Here is a 15263-nt window from a genome sequence, read left to right on the forward strand (position 1 = left end):
AAAATATATGTGAAGTTGTAAAATCTCACAATTATGTTACTACTAGATAGAGAAGTTGTCCTGCTTTATTTCATTTTGCTACTCCAGCATCATAAGTAAGCATCCAATAACATTCCAGAGAGACTGTGAAAGAGGATAAGAGAGGGAGAAGAGCTTTTGTAGAAGAAAAGCAAGATACCATATCTGCTTTCTAACTCAAATAGGGTTACTTGAGCTCTGGATGAACTGGAACTAACCTAAACTTTTGCTTGAATAATGGGAAGCCATGTTACAGCTTTTAGCTAGCAATAGGCACAAACACACACGACTAGATCAGAACCCCCTGAAATTTGGGGACGTTTGGATCCAGAAATTAACTTTGCTCAGTAAGTCTTTCTGGGCATTCAAAACTTTTAATTAACTCTTTTCTCATGTCTTTTCCTTTCTGCATGCCTCTCCACTTCCTGATTATTTCAGAACTCAACTCAGAAGTGCAGGAACTCATAAGAAGGGCTGTTCCTATGGTATTTCTGGTCTGACCAAAAACAGGCCGTGTCTGAAAACTTGTAATCAAACCTATGTTTGCAAGATTCCAAACTCAGTTTTCCATATTCAAGAAGGTGAGATAGTTTATATGAGGTCTGTCAAGCATCCACAATCATAGGTGTTTTTCCAAATAGAACTTTCAACCTTTACAGTCTTGCCTGAGACAAAGACTACGTAAGTTAACAGGGGTCTTTCCATTGCCTGCAATGGACTTTCAATCAGGCCCTATATGGACACTTCAAAGTGCATCACCACAGCACAAGTTGAGCCCCGCAGTGAAACTGTTAAAAATAGTTACAACCAACATTTTTGCTTGGCAAGGGGTTGTAATGGTAGCTGTCACTTGTTCGGTGCCCCTACCTATAACAAAGTTTTGCCAGTACCAGGCCACAAATTAGAATTCTTGCAGAGACTGACATATAGGAGAGAAATATGACTGACTAACTGGTCTGAAGCCAAACCAAAGGGGTATGTGAAATAAGTAAGACCATTCTACTCTTACTTGGTTGAACGATTACACCCTGAATAAAAATGGGTTTTGAGCACTAAAGAGCTTGCCTACCCTAGTCCGACAGGGTAACAGCTTCCAAGTTTCTCTAAGAAAACTAACACTGCTACATTTAAACAAACAAATTGCTCTTTACAAATAGAATCTTTTTGTCAGGCCATCCACTCCAGGAGATTTACCTGTTGGATTGAGGTTTCTGGCTCAGATGCTGGAAGCAAAGGGTTGTTTAATGGTTAGAGCTTGGAACTAGCAGTCAGGACTTCTAGCATCTATTCCTGCCGACTGTGCAATTTAAGGGAGTGAGGTAACATCTTCTATTGGACCAACAGAGCTACACAGAGCTGAAGAAGAGTGTGTCTCTTTCACTAACAGAAGTTGGTCCAATAAAAGATATTACCTCATCCACCTCGTGTCTCTAATATTCTGGGACCAACACTGCAAACTATTATGTAATACATTGAGCCAGTCATTATGGGCCTGATCCAAAAACTACTGAAGTCAATAGGAATCTTTCATTGACTCTAATGGCTTGTAGGTCAGACCCTTAGTCTCGTTAGTACCCAGCTTCCATAGCAGAAAAGCAAGATACTGCAGCTGAACTTTCAAAATTGGGTTATAGAGTATTTTGGAACTTAATGGTTAAGGTCCAGGTTCTGACACCCTTACTCACATTGAGTAGTACCATACCTTACTTTGGTCATGGTTCCATTCAAACCAATGTTACTACACCCTGAGTAAGATACTACTCAGCATGGATTAGGTTATTACAATTTAGCCCTAGAGTTACTTTAGCATTTTCAGATCTCATAGTCATGTGTTCCATTTCTGATCTTAGGTTTTCTGCAACCATTAAACATGAGATTTTGTTTTTGCTTCTCTTGCACCACATAACCATTGTAATAACCCACCGTTTTTGTACAGAGGGCATCTTGCACTAAAATTTGAGTAAATCCTCATGTCAAATTACTACAGAATTGGATGTTTGCATATATGTAAGCAGTAACTCACAGAACACAGTTAATTCCTTAAATTGTTTTGTTTAACAGGCTCTGAATGTACATAGGCAAGCACTTAAGTAGATGTCTCATTTCTCAACTCAAAAATAAAAAGCAAAAACATATCTAACTGAAAAGAGCAATGCTACTCTAAGATGATAAGACCACAAGTAACAGTTCCCCTGTTATAGAGAGATGTAGATACACGCATTTCTATTCATAATACTATTTATACAAATATGATACAACCCTTATTGAATTTATCCTTGCATAAAATCCTCACTTAAGTCATGAGTAAAAATGTGTATGGTGTGCTCGTACTTGTCTCCATTTCCACATATCCCTAAGCCATCCAAAAGTTCAGCATGGTTTGCCATTTTTGCTCAAGAGAGCCACAAGAACTGAAACAACAGGGTTGCTGGTAAGGTCAATACTAAAGCATATTGAGCTGTGCAAGGAGGACTGGACTCTTGTGCCTACCAGCACTATTCCTGCTTCTGTCCAAAGGTATAAGTTACTCATGTTCACAAGCACTATAATCCAGTCATTAATATATTTACAAAAAAGAATATTACTGTAAAAGGATTGGGTGGGTTATAGGGGGGAAATATAAACCGACTGATGTTTTTGAATTTGAAGAATGGTGAAAATCCAGGCAGCAAGGCATAACATTTAAAAAAGCTAAACAGAAGAAGAAACCAATAATAAATTACTGATGAACCATGACAATCTGACTGATGCTATATCTATGTCAATTTCCTTGAATAAGATGATGTAGAAGCAAGAGGGGTAAACATTTCAAAAATCATTGGGAGCTAGGGCTCCTAAAACACTGAAGCAGTTTGGAAGATTTTACCCCATGGCCTTAAATATTAATAAAAATTAAAACTGGATCCTTTAATACATCAGCAGCTGGTGAAGATGAGAAAATAGTGGGTACATGAAGGGATGTTGAGGACATTGAAAAATTAGGTTAGTTGTATGATTCAGGATGTAGGGATTACGTGAGCTATACAATAAAAAGGTTTAGCACAGAGGATTTAATTGTTTGTGTTTGAGATATTTTGTTTTAATCCACCCCCATTGTTGCCCCCTTTGGATTACTTTTCAGCATTTTCCTTCTTGCCTGTCAGGACAAGTTAGCTACTACAGTTTCAACAAATATTATGTTCCTTTATTAATAATGCATTTCATACATAATACTTATGTATGAAACAAACATTATCCCTCTTCCTACACCGCCACGGAGTTTAATGCAGCTATGCTTTAACCATCCTATACTAACATTTAACTTAATGCTTCAGGGTATAAACTGGTCTCTGCAGGAACCACATCATGATTCACATCTGGGATGACGAGCAGAGCAGTGGCTGCAGAACTTTCGGATGAGGAAAGCCACATTCATGGGACTATGTGATGAGCTTGCCGCAGCCCTGCGGCACAAAGACACGAAAATGAGAGCTGCCCTGCCATTGGAGAAGCACATGGTGATTGCACTGTGGAAGCTGGCTACTCCAGACTGCTACCGATCGGTTGCTAACCGGTTTGGAGTGGGAAAGTCGACCGTTGGACTCGTGTTGACAGAAGTGTGCAGGACCATTAACTGCTTCCTGCTCCAAAAGACTGACTCTGAGCAACGTGCGTGACTTTGCATAAATGGGCTTCCCTAACTGTGGAGGGGTGATAGATGGCACGCATATTCCAATTCTGGCACCAGACCATCTAGCCACAGAGTACATTAATTGGAAGGGGTATTTCTCTACGGTTCTCCAGGCGCTTGTGGATCACTGTGGGCATTTCAAGGACATTAACACAGGCTGGTCTGGAAAGGTGCATGACGCATGCATCTTTTGGAACACTGGCCTGTTCAGGAAGCTGCAAGCAGGGACTTTCTTCCCAGACCAGAAAATCAGCATAGGTGAAATCGAAATGCCCACTGTGATCCTGGGAGACCCTGCCTACTCCTTAATGCCGTGCCTTACGAAGCCATACACGGGGCACCTTGACAGCAGCAAGGAGTGGTTCAACAAAAGGCCGAGCAAGTGCAGAATGACTGTTGAGTGTGCTTTTGGCCGTTTAAAGGCCCGTTGGCACTGCCTATATGTGAAGCTGGACCTGGCCGAGGACAATATTCCTATGCTTATAGTTGCGTGCTCTACGCGCTATAATATTTGTGGTGGGAAGGGTGAAAGCTTCACTCAGGGCTGGACTGCTGAGGCTCAGCACCTGGAGGCTGAATTTGAACAGCCAGAGACCAGAGCTATTAGAGGGGCGCAACGTGGGGCTATAAAGATCAGGGATGCCTTGAGGCAGCAATTTGAAGCTGAAAGCCACTAATATTTGTTGCTATACTCAGGACTATGCTATGACTGTGATTGGAGCAGATGATGCACTATGAAGGTTTAAAATAATTGTCTGTTGCTTTGCAGGGCTCTATTTGCTTTCAATTAATAGAATAAAGATTGCTTTCAAACCAACACAAAATTCTTTTATTAAAAAACAACTGGAGGAGAGAGACAAACAAACAAAAAAACACATCAGCACTGAGGGGGATGGGTGAAGAAAAGTGTGACAGGTTCAGTTACAGAGACCCCCTTGGGACTGTCACCTGATGTGCTGAATTACCTCTGAGCCCCTTTTCCCTGTCAGCTTGGGACTCCAGAACCCTGTCTTGCTGAACCAGACATGCAAGCCAGCTGCAACACAGATGCAGGTCTGAAACATGTCCCTAAAGCTGCAGGCTTTAACTGAAAACCACTCAGCAGGTACTCCTGTCTGCAGCACCCAGACAACCAGCTCCCAATGGGATCCAAATCCCAAATAAATGCATTTTACTTTGTATAAAGCTTATACAGGGTAAATTCATAAATTGTCTGCCCTTTGTAACACTGATAGAGAGATATGCACAGCTGTTTGCTCCCCCAGGTATTAATCGCTTACTCTGGGTTCAATAATAAACAAAAGTGATTTTATTAAGAATAAAAATTAGGATTTCAGTGGTTCCAAGTAATAACAGACAGAACAAAGTAAGTCACCAAGTAAAATAAAGCAAAAACATGCAAGTCTAAGCCTAATGCATTAAGAAACTGAATACAGGTAAATCTCGCCCTCAGAGATGTTCCAATAAGCTTCTTTCACAGACTAGACTCCTTCTTAGTCTGGGCCCAATCCTTTCCCCGGTACAGTTCTTGTTAGTTCCAGCTCAGGTGGTAAGTAGGGGGTTTCTTATGACTGCAGCCCCTTTTGTTCTATTTCACCCCCTTTTATAGCTTTGGCATGAGGTAGGAATCTTTTCTCTCTCTCTGGGTTCCCACCCTTCCTTCTAAATAGAAAAGCACCAGGTTTAAGATGGATTCCAGTACCAGGTGACATGATCACATGTCACTGTAAGACCTCATTCTCCATTCTTTCAGGGTTGGCCTGAACGTACCCAGGAAGGTTTGCGAGTAAACAGAGACATTTACAACCAATTGTCCTGGTTAATGGGAGCCATCTAGATTCCAAGCCATTATTAGTGGCCCACACTTTGCATAGTTACAATAGGACTTCAGAGTAATACTTCATATTTCTAGCTTTAGATACAAGAATGATACATACAAATAGTATTAACACACTCAGATTATAAGCTTTGTAATACCTTACAAGAGACCTTTTGCACAAAGCATATTCCAGTTACATTATATTCACACTCATAAGCATATTTCCATAAACATAAGGAGTGCAACATCACAGGAAGGTCCCAGGAGGTGGTGAGGTCCCGGGACGGTTAAAGATTTGAGTATGTCCAGGGATCATATCCAACCTTCTCCTTTGGAGTACAGTGCAGTGGGTACTGTACTTCAGAAGGGCTAAACTACGGAGGGACAGGTGTTGAGTGCAGTGGGTACTGGGAGTCCGCAGTGCTGGACTGTGACAGGGGAAAAGTGGAATGCCGCGGGTAGAGACTGGAGCCAGGAGGTTGATAAGAGTGTGTTGACAGTGTCTGGGGGGCATATGGGAAAGTTTTGCGACAATGGCCACAGGGGCAGGTGGGCACAGAGCTGCTCGGTTTGAAGAGCTAGTATCGCCTGGAGTGGGTCCACTTGCCACTCCATAACTTTTAAGAGCTGCTCCATGGCTTAATTCTGGCGCACTGCATTCTCCTTTCGGTCCCTCTTCTCGCTATCCCGCCACTCCTTCAATTCCTGTTTTTTGGCCATGGAGTGCATCATAACCTCACACAGAAAGTCCTCCTTAGTTCTTCATGGCCACTTACTAATTCTGTGCAGCCATTCAGCCGGTGATAAAGAGGGAGGCTAGGCTCCCAAAGTCATCTCTGTGAAGTCAAAATGCAACATTTTACAGAAGCAGTATTGTTTGCAACATAAAGAACACTGATTCAGTGATTTAAAACACAGCCACTATTCACATACCTGTCAATAACTGGCTGACCCCAGGAAGCACACATGAGCCACAAGACCCCCAAATGGTGAGTAGCCGCAGTGGCAGGGGAAAAATCAGTGTTCCCAGATCCTACTGTACACTGGGCACATGGCTCTTGGGGAGAGCCAGCACTCTGGGGGGAAACCTGGTAATCATTCCTGTCCCCACATTTTCCACAGGCTGTGTTCATTATGGCAGATATCTTGCTGCTGAGAGTGAGCAGGGAACCAAGGGAGGGTCTTCTCCAAGACTGCAGCTTCCGCCCTGGCCCTTATGCAACTTGACTGTGCGCAGCAATGCCTCCCCACCCCTGTGATGTCAGAGTGGCACGGGAAAGTTACCCTTAATGGGGCAAGAAACAAAGCAGCTCTGCCAAAGAACCTGCAGCAGCGGATTGCCCAGTATCTCCATGAGAGTTTCCTGGAGATCTGAGGCAGATTCCCGTGAAGTGAGGGAGTCAATCAACACCCTGTTCCACAGCTCAGACTAGGCATGTGGTGGTATGCACATCATACATACACAACCCTGCTTTCTACAACCCTCTTGTCCCCATCAACTTGCTTCAGCGATTCCCAAAATCAAATACACTTACCCGGGGCCTCCTCTCCTGTTTGTGCTTCGTCAAGATCTGACAGCTGTGACTGGCTAGCCACCTCCAGGGTAGAAAAGAGCTCCTGGCTGCATGCATCTCTGACCTCTGAGTCATCCTCTGCATCTGGGTACCCCTGCTCCAAAATTTCCACCTCCTGGCTCCGTCCACTCTCAAATGGCACGTGAGCCACCAAAGTATCCACAGTGGCCTTTGCAGTGGAGGTGGGGTCACCACTGAGTAGCACGTCCAGCTCCTTGTAGAACCGGCAGCTCGTGGGCACAGCACAGGAGCAGTGGTTTGCCTCCCTCGCAGTGTGGTAGGCGTTCCATAGCTCCTTCTCTTTGACCCTGCACTGCAGCATGTCCCGGTCATGGCCCCTTTCTGTCATGCATCGTGAAATCTGTCCGTAGGTATCATAATTCCTATGGCTGGAGTGTAGCTGGGACTGGACAGCCTCCTCTCCCCAAATGCTGATGAGGTCCAGCAGCTCGACATTGCTCCAACTGGGGGATTGCCTGGTGCGTGGAGCAGGCATGGCAAACTGGAAAGATGCGTGCAGTGATCTCAGTGTATCACCGAGCAAACAGGAAGGGGAATTTCAAAATTCAAAGGAATTTACGGGGTGGGGATGACAGTTGGTCATGTGAGGGCAGGGCAGTAGAGTTCAAACTGATGACAAGAGAGGCAAGAACTGGCATTGTGGGATACCTCTCAGAGGCCAATTGCAGCGCTGTAATCGACCAGGGTGTCTACACTGGTCCTGAACCCTGGCACAGAAAGCTGTACGCCTCTCGTCAGGGTGGGTTTTTTACAGCGCTGCAACTGTGCAGTTTCTGTGCACTAAGTGACTTGGCAGTGTGTACACCTCGGGAGTTACAACACAAAGCTGCTTTACTGCAAAGAAACTTGCCAGTGTAGACAAGGTCTTAGTCTTTCAAGAAGGTCTGAGTACATTCCTACAAAAATGTCTCCAAGTTCTCAAAGAAGTTTGCTCCATCATGTCATGGTGGTCTAGCTTCATAGAATCACGTCTAGAAACAGAAGAGACTTATTAGAGCACAGTGCCAGTGCAAGGGATTTTTTTGTCTAATTTTTATGTTGGAAATGAAGAGAAGAACTATAACGCAATGTTGCGCAAAGATCCACTCTCCCCAGGTAGGCTGTGATACTGGAAAGACTTATTTATGCACTTGCTTTTAAATTTACTCATGTGAGTAGTCCCTTTGGCTCCAATGGAACTACTTCCACAAAGTGAAGTTAAACATATCTAGTATATCTTGGCCAATTGGGGCCTTATTGTATTATCATACTAATTAGTCAACATATCACCAGCTAAAAGTTATTCTGCTAGAAATAATCATTAGTAATTAATAATGTACTGTTACAAAAGTAGGCCAAATCCCATGGAAGTTTTAATGTTTTCATTAAAGGAACTCTCCACTATTTTTAAGCATTCATTTAATCTTGTTTTATTAAGCAATTAAACTGGATTTTTCTATTTTTTTTAAAGAGTCAAAAAAAAATTAACTGTAACATTTAATGAAGAGCCTGGAGTCTACCATTATGACAGGAATGTAGCATTATAACAGAGTAAGGAAGAAGGATGTTGTTGTATTTAAGCCAGGGCCTGATCCTCCACCATACACAGTCTAAAACAGTGGAGAATGAGAATCAGACCATAGTGTACATGTCAATCATAAATCTAAAAGTGCTTTTAATTATATATCTGCAAAATATTTGCCAGGTTTTGTCTAATTTAGAGACTTATCTTAATGATTAGAGTGTTGGGGAACAATTATATATCATGAATTAAATTAAAATAAAAAAGCACCTCAAAATGCAATGAACAAAATCACTGATTAAACTTTTTTGTAATGATTCACACACATAAGGTTGGAGTTTGAGTAAAAGCCCTTTGAAAACCCATGTTTGAAGAAGAAAGAAAATATTGATGTTTTGTGGTTGGGGCGCTCTTTAACCCACCCCATCCTCACATCACTACCACTTTAGAGTCAGGGGGTGCAATGATACACACATACCAAATTACAATATGGAAACAAAAATAAAGAAATTGCTAAATGGTAAGATTAAGAGCTTTGTTAGTTATATTTTAATAATTTATAATTATGGATAGTGAATGAGTTTAGATGCAGTACCATTTAGACCAAGGCCATGCGCGGCACGAGTTTTGCTTTGCCCATTCTTCTCCTTTAACATAGATTCACTGATTTACTTAAAAATGGTGCTGACAGGACAAAGGTATGTGTTGTGCTGGAAGCTTTTGGGGTGAAAGGTACGTAAACCTGTAATAACAGAAAGCCCCCTTTTCCTAGGAAAACCCATAAGGAGGGTGATGCAAACTGAATGACATGTAAATTGTATAAACTGTAAAAGTTGTGCAACTGAAACTTCCATATGCGTATTGTACAGATTATATAAAACAAACATTTAACATTGGCCCAAATAAACAAGGCCCAAATTGGAGAAACACCGGACCAGAAACTGATGTTCAGGACTGAAGGACGAGAGGTGGTGATGGCCACTATGAAGTATAGGAGAACTTCTCAGTGCCCCAGAATGTGGTAACTTGGGCCCCCTACCTTTTCAGTCTTATCTGTTTTTCATAAGACATATGTTCAGACACTATAAGTGACAATAATTATTATTAAACAATAATTTATTGTTTTAAAACAATAAAACAGAATTATTGTTTTATTAAGCAATTAAATTTGTAAAAATTGTAAAAATACAGGCAAAAATTGATTAAGCCTAAATTGGGTGGACTTGTGACTTAGTTTCCCACCTTACACTCCCAACAAGAGCAAGGAACTTGGTATTAATAAATCTGGCTTCTATTTCTATCCCTTCCACTGACTGTAAAATCTTGGAGAAGTGATTTAATCCTGTATGCATTAGTTTACTTATCTGTAAACTGGGAATAATCAATAGTTACCTAACCTCACTGAGATGTTATAGAGACAAATCAAGTAATGTTTATAAAACATTTTAGAAAACCTCAAATAAAAACCTATGTATATAAATGCCAAGACTATTCATATTAAAGTATTTCAATTAGCTGAATGGAATGGGATTGTAAGGGGTTTGACTCACCCCTGCGGCACCTCCTGCTGGTCATCCTCAGGAATTATCTCATTTTCCAGCCAGGAGCACCCCCTGCAGGCTGGTGATCTACCTTACCGCTCTCCAGCCCCCATGTCCCTCCCAGGACCCTGGTACCTCTTCACTGGGTTTCTGCCCCCCTTGCAGAACACCTCAGTCTCAGGGTCTCACCCCCAGGGGAACCCCCACCCCCTAACCCCACCTCGCCTCAGTGTACGGCTACTGCCAGTCACCATCTAGCCCCACTCCCTGGGGCAGACTGCAGTACATGCCACTCATCACAGGCAAGGTTGGGCTGGACCTGCTGCCTCTCTCTATAGCTGGGCTGCCCCTCTGCAGCCCCAGTACTGGTCTTAGGCCTTTAGCTAGGCCCACAGCCTGGGGTTTTTCAAGGCTGAAGCTCCTCAGCTCCTCTAGTCTTCCCCCAGCCCTGCTCCACTCCCAGTACCCTGCTCAGCTCCCTTGCAGCCAGGCCCTTCTCTCTCTACAGCTGAGAGAGACTGTCTTCTTGAGCTCCAGTCTCAAGCCTTTATAGGGCCAGCTGAGCCCTGATTGGGGCATGGCCCCTGCTGAGCCTGCTTCCCACTCAGTCTGGGCTGTTCTCCCAGCCCTCTCCCCTAACCCTGTCAGGGCTGGAGTGGGTAGCCACCCTGCTACAGGGATATATTTTTGCTGCTGTATTTACTAGCTGCTAAATTAACTTTTGTTACTGTGTAATGCAGCTGAGTGATATTGATAGGTGGATTGTGAGTTTAATTGTGATTGTGGCTTGTGTATAGGCTTTTTTGATTATATAAATATAGGTGGTAGTCATTTTAAGTTGATATGTTTTAATCTTTGTTAATCAGCTTCTAAATCCACTTGTAAAGACCCTCCCATACTCACCACCATCACACCTACCCAGTATCAGTAGAGGCAAGATATGACAGCTAGCAGGTTTTTTTATTGTAAATGTAATCTTCAATAAAGGTCTCTATCTCCATCTGGAGATTCAAAGAAGAATTACAACAATGATACCCAACAGAAAGACTAAATTCTTCTTTGAATAACCATATTTTTGGATTGGGGGGCAGAGGAATAGATCAAACCACCTTTTCTTCACAACCCCTATGTTCTAATATACACCTCTACCCCAATATAACGCGACCCGATATAACACGAATTCAGATATAATGCGGTAAAGCAGTGCTCCGCGGGGGCGAGGCTGCATGCTCCGGTGGATCAAAGCAAGTTCGATATAACGCGGTTTCACCTATAATGCGGTAAGATTTTTTGGCTCCCAAGGACAGCGTTATATCGGGATAGAGGTGTATTTACATAGCATATCTGATTCTATTTGATCTTCAAGCTTTATTCATTTATTTAAAAGATATTTTTCACTATTGGAAAAAAAGAATCAATACCCTTTTAACATCACCTTTATTTCCTTAGAATGCACGAACCCACACCCTGCAAAATGGATCTAGGTTCATGTGCTGTATAGCCTCACTGCCCTTCGTAAGTAAAGAACCTTTAAAAAGATATTACCTTTGGCAATAGCATGCAGAGTGGTTCAAAAGATCATTCATCCATACAAAGGAAGGGCCTGTCCAATGGTCTGGGGAGAGAGGGGAGAGAGGAGGAGTCAGTTGCATCCAAACTCCATTTTAGCTTTCTATGCAGACTTTTTATTCTTCTGCCAGACAAACACAAGAAACATGGAAAAGTAACAAAAGTGATAATCTCTGACCTGGATTGATAATGCAGACCCTTTGAGAGGCAGACCTCCCTATTAAAAGGAGCCTCTCCAGAATTGTAAAAGCCACTCCGGTCTTTGATAGCACGGCAATCAGGTGGCAAGGATAATAATCTCAACTAACAAGGCTGTCTTTTTGAGATACTTCTTAGCCCAACCAATCTGAGGGCATCAGGCAAAAGCCAAGGAAGAAAGAATGCAATGTTGTCTCAGAAGAGACAGTCTGCTTAGCTAATATTCTGAGGCCGTGTCTACACTTCAGAGTTTTGACAAAAGTTATGCTGCTATAATTAAAAGCGCTTTAAACCAACTGCTATTGCATGTCCACACTCTACTCGTGTCAGCAGAGCGCATCCACACTAGCAGCTCTTCCACCAACACACAGAGATAAGTGCACTGTGGGTAGCTATCCCGCTGTGTAACTGGCTACAAGGTGCTTTGGGAACGGTTTGCAATGCCTCATGGGACAGGTACAGTGTCACATGATGCAGGTTTCTCAATCCCATCATTACAGGGGCAGCCTACTAGATTGTCAGCCGCTTTTCAAATGAAGTGTATGTGGGAGCCGAGGGAGAGGGGAGGGTGTGCGACAGGGAGTTTGTGTGTGTGGGAAAGACAGAGACAGAGTGTGTTGGGGGAGAGTGAGAGAGAGTGGGGGGAGGGGAGTGTGTATGTGAGAGAAACTGTGTGTGTTGGGGAAGTGTGTGTCTGCATGCTGTCTCTAACTTCAGACAGCAGCTTGACCAACCAATCCTGAGGCAGGGGAGGGGACACACACTCCCACATCAGCCCCCAGCTCTGTACAGCACAGCAGTCTCCCCCTCCCTCCTCACTGCAGCAGCAGCCCACTCTGCCTGCCTGCAGTTCTGTGATTCCTTCCAAGTTCTCCCACAGCCTCCTCAGCTACAGGGAGCGGCATCCTCAGCAGCTCTCTGAGCTCTCCACACTGAGGAATGTCAAAACTTCCAGGAGCTTTGAAAGGGGAGGGGCGCATGCCTGCAGGGCAGCCAAGTTCAAAACAGTGAGCAGAGTGGTCACGATAGGCATTGTGGGATACTGGGGGAGGCCAGTTATGGCGACAATGAACAGCAGTGCTACACTGACACTTCATCACTTTAACTTTGCTGCAAAAAAGCTCTATGCCTCTTGCCAAGGTGGTTTTATTTTGTCTGCAAAACAGCTGAGTTTTGACGCCAAAAGTAGCTTTGTAGTGTGTACACCTCCACTGTTTTGTCAGCAAAAACTGCCTTTTGCCAACAAAACCAGACACGGCCTGGGTCACGATTCCTGAAACATGCAGGTACTCTCAGTGTATATACACCCGTGTCTTTGGGGTACTGGCAAAAGCCCAAACTCAGGTGCACTGAAGTTCTTGTGATATGAATAGATAGAAACTAAAACAAGGCTGAGATTGGAGACAAGTAGACTCAAGGGATAATTGTTCTTGCCCTCCATATCTGTGTCTTTTACACTACCCAGTTTATCCCTAGACTATGCCAGTATAATCATCTTGGCATTGGTTCTCTGACTTTACCTCCCCTGACAGAGGCAAAAGTAGCTTTATTTCTATTGCTTTCTCATTGTGTAGACAACACTTTTTGAGAATAGTATCAGTATTTCCACAAACAGAACAGTCACATTTGAGCCAAAGTGAATACAACAAAACATATATTTATTTTCAGGTGCAACAGAGAAAACACCGAAAATATTAAAGTTTAACTGCAACATTCAGCATCTTATTTATGTCTGATGAAACTTTTCTATTATTAGTTACAGAATACTGAATAAACCAAGGAGCTCGAGTAGCAAGGAGTTAAAAATGGTGTTTCCCAGAAAACATACATTGCTAAAATACCAGTATGTCAATATGCAGTGAGACTTCCAAAATGTAATGTAGAATTATCTCCCCTAACTATTGAAATACACCATTCCATTTTTGAAATCTTATTTTACCATTGCAATATTACTGTTGTACTTAACAATGAAGTGCCCTAGTAACTTTGTTCACAATGCGGTGTCCTTGATGACACTGTCAAAAGGCTACTCTGCTGTTCTTTAATTAACAGGCAACTCCTTAGATGGTGGGCCAATTATTTCTTGCCACACAATGTTTTAAAAGATGTAAATAATTAATTTAAGCAAAAGAGCTCAAGAAACATTATCTATTCAACTGCTTTATACCCAATCTTCTCTTTGGTATATGTGACACCAGAGGGTTAATCAGCTTTCAGGAATTGCCAGGGAAGGTGTCCTGCCTGCAGGGTAAAATCAGACACTGAGCATTATCCTGATGATGCAATGTTTTTATTTTTGTTTCATTTATTATGTTTTGTAACTATATAGACAGAAGCGGAGTTTGTATGCATGGAATTCTAGAAAAGTCACAAATTTCACCGTTAGCATGCTCATTTATTGAATTATTCTTTTAAACACTCACGTTATTTTCTTAATTTGTCCTTGGGTTCTATGACAAAGGTGAAACTACCCCACGTCAGATCAGGCATTTCCCTTGTTAAAATGATAAATAAGCAATTCAGAGTTCAAGACTGTTAGCCACAGAGTTTTAGTGTCATACAGTCAGGGTTAAATGTGTCTAAAAAATGGGGATACGGTTTCATTAACAAGCAGAAGATGCTTCACCAGACATAGCGTATGCAGCAGAGTTAGTTACAGTTCTGCCTTTTATTCCAAGAGCATATACTGGTGTAAAGACATGATTACATAGTCTATATAAAATCTATAATAGTTCCATGAAGTAATATTCTGGAGCTCATTAGTCCAAAACAGATTCAATTTGCTTAATCCCAAGGGGCACCCAAAAATTCAATAAATGGGGTACTGGGAGTTCTATTCCTCTCAGAGGAGGGATCTTTTCTTCTTTCTGCATTGAGTTGGCTTCAGTGGATTGGAATCAGAGATTAGTGAGTGGAATGTAAATTACATCTGTACAGGGCAGGTCTGGAAAGAATTTTTTTTTTTTTTTTCAAAAAAGTGTTCATGGACATTTAGGTTGGACAAATTTTAAGAGAAATCTTTTACATTCTCACAGGGATTTCTATCGAAGAAAAATATTGAAGAAAAGAGGATTTTGCCAGAGAAGGATTTTGGGTTAAGCTATGTAAAAAGTGACTCAGTTTTACCTTTATTTAATGTAAGTAATAATTATAGTAAAACTATAATTAAGTTACATTCTTACAGAACCAATTTGGCAGAGGAGGTTATGATTCTGACAAGAAAAACCTATTTGTTTTTTATCTAGTTAACTTTCTGAGTTAAAGTGTTGGTGTAACTCATGTTTATTGTTTTATATGCAATTAGGCTACATATATAATTTTAGGTCACTGGTGTGAGTCAAGCATCTGGAGG

General features: G+C 42.2%; 1 long non-coding RNA gene across 1 annotated transcript; it reads right to left on the reverse strand.

Moving 5' to 3' along the window:
• Window positions 1–4433: 4433 nt before the first annotated feature.
• On the reverse strand, window positions 4434–14870 carry LOC135973065 (uncharacterized). Its single transcript, XR_010589770.1, has 3 exons — window positions 11690–14870; window positions 7043–8073; window positions 4434–6343 (listed from the first exon to the last, which is right to left on the reverse strand). It is a non-coding gene; the product is annotated as an uncharacterized LOC135973065 (long non-coding RNA).
• Window positions 14871–15263: the final 393 nt, after the last annotated feature.

Source organism: Chrysemys picta, chromosome 8, assembly GCF_011386835.1.
Source record: "Chrysemys picta bellii isolate R12L10 chromosome 8, ASM1138683v2, whole genome shotgun sequence".
Taxonomy (NCBI): domain Eukaryota; kingdom Metazoa; phylum Chordata; order Testudines; family Emydidae; genus Chrysemys; species Chrysemys picta.